General features: G+C 44.0%; 1 pseudogene; it reads left to right on the top strand.

Moving 5' to 3' along the window:
• Window positions 1-5,587: 5,587 nt before the first annotated feature.
• LOC142261432 (U2 spliceosomal RNA) lies at window positions 5,588-5,793 on the top strand (annotated as a pseudogene).
• Window positions 5,794-6,173: the final 380 nt, after the last annotated feature.

Below are 6,173 nucleotides of genomic sequence, written 5' to 3'. Positions count from 1 at the left end.
CAACAGGGATATTTCACGTGACTATGGGAACCTGGAAGGTAAAGAAAGGGGAGAAAAAACTGTTAGACAAGGTAATCAGACATAATGTAACCAGTTGATCAGACATGATCACCTGGTTTGAGACCCCCTGCCTTACACTATATAGATATCATGTTCATTCCCCATCTATCTTGCTCAGGAGAGCATCTCCCTCCCCCGGCACCAAGAGCAGCTCATACTGAATTGTTACATTGACTAGTAACACTGCACACAGAAATGCACCTTAATATTCCACTGTTAACCTTTCCTCCCAGCAGTAACACACAACTCCTCACCTTGATATCATGGTGATTTATGGTCAGAATGACTTCAATGCGATCAGTGATTTCTATTCTAGCTCTGCTCACATAGATTTTATATCCACACTCAACTATAGGCCGTTCTTCATATTTTGGGGGCTTTTAGTCAGATATACTAGTTTGTGCCTGTATAGTATTGGTGTAGATGGGAGTGTAGGGCATGGGTTACATGGCACTGTGGTGGAATACTGATGGGAGGTATTGGTGCTGTGTTTGATGCTTCTACTGGGTATTTTCCTACAAATACTGGAACAGCTCACTGCTTAGAATGATCCTTCCCAGCTCTATAATATATTATATATACCCCACAATGCAGGCTCACACACACATTTGTCTCAAGTGTGTTGTAGGGACACAGATACAGTCTTGGTCATGTGACTAAAGGCTACTTTACACACTGCGATATCGGTCCCGATATCGCTAGTGTGGGTACCCGCCCCCATCTGTTGCGCGACATGGGCAAATCGCTGCCCATGCCGCACAACACCGACCAGACCCGTCACACATACTTACCTGCCCGGCGACGTCGCTGTGTCCGGCGAACCGCCTCCTTTCTAAGGGGGCGGTCCGTGCGGCGTCACAGCGACGTCACTGAGCGACCGCCCAATAGCAGCGGAGGGGCGGAGATGAGTGGCCGGAACATCCCGCCCACCTCCTTCCTTCCTCATAGCGGCTGGGAGGCAGGTAAGGAGAGGTTCCTCGTTTCTGCGGTGTCACACGGAGCGATGTGTGCTACCGCAGGAGCGACGAACTACATCGTTACTGCTGCAGTAACGATAATCGAGAATGGAGACCCATGTCACCGATGAGCGATTTTGCACGTTTTTGCAACGATGCAAAATCGCTCATCGGTATCACACGCAGCAACATCGCTAATGCGGCCGGATGTGCGTCACAAATTCCGTGACCCCAACGACTCCGCATTAGCGATGTCGCAGCGTGTAAAGCCCCCTTTAGTGGGAGTGGTGTACAGGGTCTTAGCAGTAAAGAGTATTCCATATTTCTGCCAGATACCCACAGAGATATTGAAATCTGAAAAAAGAGACTTCTGCTCATTGAAGGTAAGAACTGCTCACATAGCGTTCAACTCCACAGCAAACGAGTGCTCTAGCACTGGCATCTCAGCAGGGATATTCCCCTACTACACATGTGTGTCTAGGTCACTGTGACAGTTTACAGGACATAACTCAGGGCACCTAGACAGAAGGCAGAGGGACTACTTTCTATTTCTGGTGTAGAGCTTAGTACAATATATATATATTTATACTATTACATGGGACACATGTACCTTGTATTACCATTATTCGCTGTATATGAACCCCTTTTCTCCGGGCATTATTTGTCTATAGCATTTTTCACGAACCTGAGGCAACTGAGAACCCTTCAGTGAAGGAATTCCACTAACCCTCACAATACCTACCAGGGGCCTCCCTGCAGTAACTCAGGTAGTTGTACCCATTCTCTTTCCGCATTCTATGTGTTCTTCTTCTTTCTTCTTTTTTTTCTTTTTTCTTCTTTTTATTTCTATCATGTAGTTCAGGGGTTTATAGATATATGTCCTGCATCTCATATTTCCTTTAGTGGTGCTTCTTACCCATTCTCATATCATTTACCCTAGTATTTCATGATCCTGAGGCGACTGAGAACCCTTTAATAAAGGAATCCTTTTTCACCTGAATTGTCAAGTGATACTTACCAGTGACTATCACGTAATGTTACAGGTAGTTCCATTTTCTTCCTCTTCTTTCTCTCCTTTCTTCTTTGTCACACGGTCCATTGTGTTATAGCCCACGTGTCATGATAACACTTGTACCATCTTTTCATTTAGATTCCACCTACAATTATTTACCGATTCCAGTTCTGGAATAGGCTTTCATCATCTACTCACTAGAATTCTCAAGTTCATAAGGTACTGAGACATATACATGTTCACACCATTATAAAGAACAAAGTATAAACATTGAGGTTTTTCTCACACCCATGTTCCTGTGTTCTTTGATATGATATGTGTTCATTTCCTTCACTATATAGGATTGCAAGTTTTCCATTTGTACCTTAATGGCAATGACGCTATACAATTGAACACATATCATCCTGTTATCCATATAGGTGTGTATTTACCTGCTTGACTATTTTTGGTTGTTTGATCCAGAATGTTTCTCCAGATAGGTCATGTGGAAATTTTCTTTCCTCAGTACAAATGTTTTCACTATGGCTTTGGAAAAATTTTTTGTATGTGCATCATGGTCATTTGACCCATTGTACTCTCAAGTAGCAATATATTGTACTGTTATGTTGTACTATGTACTAATTACGTGTTTATATGGTTTTGTAACCCTTTATGATCTTAGATAACTTTATCCTTGATAAAGACCTAAAAACAAGCTCGAAACGTTGGATGAATTATCCTTTTGCACAAATAAAGAATTTTCAGCATTCTAAGAGTTCTTTTCTTACGTTATTGATCACTATAGTGTGCCAGAGCTATTTCTATTGAATTAACTCTTATTTTTTCTGAGCACCTGCTATATACACAGTGAGCCAGACATATTCAATTTTCATTCAGAAGGCAGAGGGAAGCCTTAGCAGCTGAGCCTATATCTTGGCTTGTGAGCATTAGAACAGGCCAGCGATTACAGGGTAACATGAAAAATGTCCAGCTTGCATTATGACTAGAACATGACAATATCCTTTTAAGTACTAACCTATGATGCGTTCCTAAGCAGTTGATGTTATATGTTCTACATTTCATTTTCTGCATACTTTACAAGTAGTAGAATTTGCTTTGATATAGGCAACTGGATTTTCACAATGAAAAGGCAAAGGATAACGCCCGAAAAAGACGCCATACATTATGTCAGTGCCATCACTGACAAACCTGGATTGACCATGAAATACATCAATCCCCTTAAAGGTGAGTTAAAACAAGTTTTAACTAAATTGCCTTAATATTGTCATGCATTAGAATGACTGTCTTAGGTAATGATAAATATTTTCTACAGGAAGAGGAGTGTTTGCTGAAACTGAAATCGAAAAAGGGAGTTTTGTTGCAGAATATCGAGGTGAGCTCACGTATGCACTTACGATGGTAGACAACTACTCGAGATTTATGGTTGTGGTACAAGTCAAAGATCTAATGGCCCATACTGCAGCGAAGGTCTTCCAAGCACACTTATGCAGACCTCATGGCTACTCAGAGAGAGTCCTCACAGATCAAGGCACTGCCTTTGAAGCGGAAATCTTCAAGGACTTCTGCAGCTTTTACCGATGCAGGAAGATGCGTACTACACCCTACCATGCTCAAACCAATGGTTATCAACCTGCTCAGGACTTTACCCCATATTCCAGATGTGGCCTTACAAGTGATTTATAGAGGGGTAACAATACGTTGGGATCATCGGATCTAATCTCCCTTTTTATACACCCTAAAATCTTGTTTGCGTTAGAATAAACAATAACATCATAAAGGTATAGCAGTACCGTTTCAAAGTTTCGGTGTCCCAAGCAGCATTCCATCAGCCTCTGGAAGGTTCCTGGCAAATTGCACAGCTCGAAGGGCATGCTTTTGAACTCGCAGAGACCCATCGGGGTGGCAAAGGCGGTCTTCTTCCGGTCTGCCTCAGCAACGGACACTTGCCAATAGTGACTAGTGAGATCAAGGGTAGAAAAATAATTTGCAGTTGTCAATGCAGCTAGCTATTCCTCAATACAGGGGAGTGGTGCTGTCCTTCTTCTTTATAAGGACCAACGGAGCTGCCCAGAGGCTACAACTGTCACGGATAACCCCAGCCTCCTTCATGTTGCTCAACATGTCCTTGGTACACTGGTAATGTGCAGGTAGATTTGGCTTATATCTCTCTTTGATGGGTGGGTGTGCACTTGTGGGGATGTAGTGTTTGACCCCTTTTATTTTTCAAAAGTCTAGCGGATGTTTGCTGAAGACTTGCTCGTATTCTTGCACTAGCCTGTAGACCCCCTTCTTGTGATGTGAAGGTGTGGAGTCAGTGCCTACGTGTAATTCCTTACACCACTCCTCTGGCTGACTTGGTGAGCTGTCACTGAATGGGTGGGCTGAAGCAATGGTGGATGCTGCTGTTTGGATAGCATGTGTATCTACTGAGAACAGCTTATCAATGGTGGCAAATCGGAGCAGCTTAATCTTTTGCTCTCCGCAGTTCAACACTCTCATGGGCACTCTTCCCTTCCATATTAATGAATAAAACTATGATGTAAATAGCATATAGATACCCCACAAATGCAGATAAAAGTAGGTTATGGGAAAAGGGGGAAGAGAGAAACAGGAAAATAGTGGAATAAAGTATAACTTCCAGGTGGGAGAGGAAATGGCAGCACAGCCAATGGAGGTGAAGCAAGGGGAGCCTGCAACTAAAGAGTTGAGAGCGTTATCACATGGTGACTGAGCCTGATTGTAACGGGAGCATAGAGGTGCCGATCCTGTCTTACCTGCGTTGGTGTAGAAGTGGGTGTCCTGTGGTGGAGTCAGCTATGTGCAGTGGTGGCCGTGGGTTCTTTTATGTGCGACCGTAGTAATAGCTGTGCCCACTTCCTGTATGGGAGTGGAATGCAGTGAGGCTAATGGAACGCACGCCTGCGCATTTGTGTTTAACGTCGCGCATGTGCAGAACGGAGAAAAGGCTGCGCTCACTTCCTAATGAAAGGGAGTGAGACGCAGCTGGGAAGGGAAGGGAAAAGATTAGGGTTTGGGGATGATGAAAGGGCTTTCTACGGGCAAGGATGGCAAAGGGTGGCAGTGACGGAAAGTCAGGCAGATGGTCCTGTCCTGTCCTGTCCGTCCGTCTTTTTGTATCATGAATTGGAAAGACTGCAAGGGGGAGGGGAGGTGCTTGTGCCCAAAAGGAGGAGTTATTCAGATTCATTGCAGTGGGCGGCGGCTGCAAAAAGTACCATTCTCCTTGTTTTTGCTCTGCAAAACAGCCTTTTCAAGGGTTTGGCTTGGGTGACAAAATGTCTTCTGTAGGCGTGGGTTTGTCTCCCTCTCCCTAAGATGTGTCCGGTATAGGCCAGGGTGCCACTCAAGGCCGTAACCAATTCGGGTTATAGCTTCTCAGCCTTTTGGCTAAGATCAAGTGTAGTTTCGGAGGACGCTACCTTGGTCGGTACTGGAAGGTGCCTGGGATTGCACGTCTGCCGGCCTTGAGGGAGTGTGTGCGCCTTCTGGTGACACATAGCCCTCTTGTGCCTGGACGGTTCCCAGGCAACGGGAGGCGATCACCTTTGTTATTTTGAAGTCCTACTGATAAACAGAAAAAAAAAAAATTAAATCTGTTCTTATCAGTTTAATATCTGATACGTCCCCTCTCTAGGGACCATATATTAAATGGATTTTTAGAACAAGGAGATGGAAAAAATCTTGCTCTGTCCACTCCACGCATTGACCTGGTATTGCAGTACCTCCAGGACCGGTGCACCCCTTCTTAACCGAGTTTCCAAAAGCAGAACTCAATTCACCTGATTCAAATGAGCCTCATTAGTGAATTGAAAGAAAGCAAAAACTTTATATGCACCTCAATTTGGCCAATTCACTTTTCACACTTTCACCCTTTTTTTTTATCTTTCACACCTTTTACTTGCTTTATTGATGCAAAAGCTGTGCCAAATAGCAAACTCATCTCCACTCAACTTGACCAACTCTGCTATGTCCCGTGCAGTATCTTATTCTCAGTCTTATCTAGATCATTTGCAATTGAATAGAATAGATCCCTTTTGGACACATTGGATTCAGCTGCTGCAGTGACTGCAGGTGTTAGAAGATGCAGACTTGGCATCAGGTGCTGTCTATCAGATTCCACTCCA

Source organism: Anomaloglossus baeobatrachus, unplaced genomic scaffold (assembly GCF_048569485.1).
Source record: "Anomaloglossus baeobatrachus isolate aAnoBae1 unplaced genomic scaffold, aAnoBae1.hap1 Scaffold_220, whole genome shotgun sequence".
Taxonomy (NCBI): Eukaryota; Metazoa; Chordata; class Amphibia; order Anura; family Aromobatidae; genus Anomaloglossus; species Anomaloglossus baeobatrachus.
The sequence above is the reverse complement of the archived record's forward strand: the minus strand, read 5'-3'. Positions and strand labels throughout refer to the sequence as shown.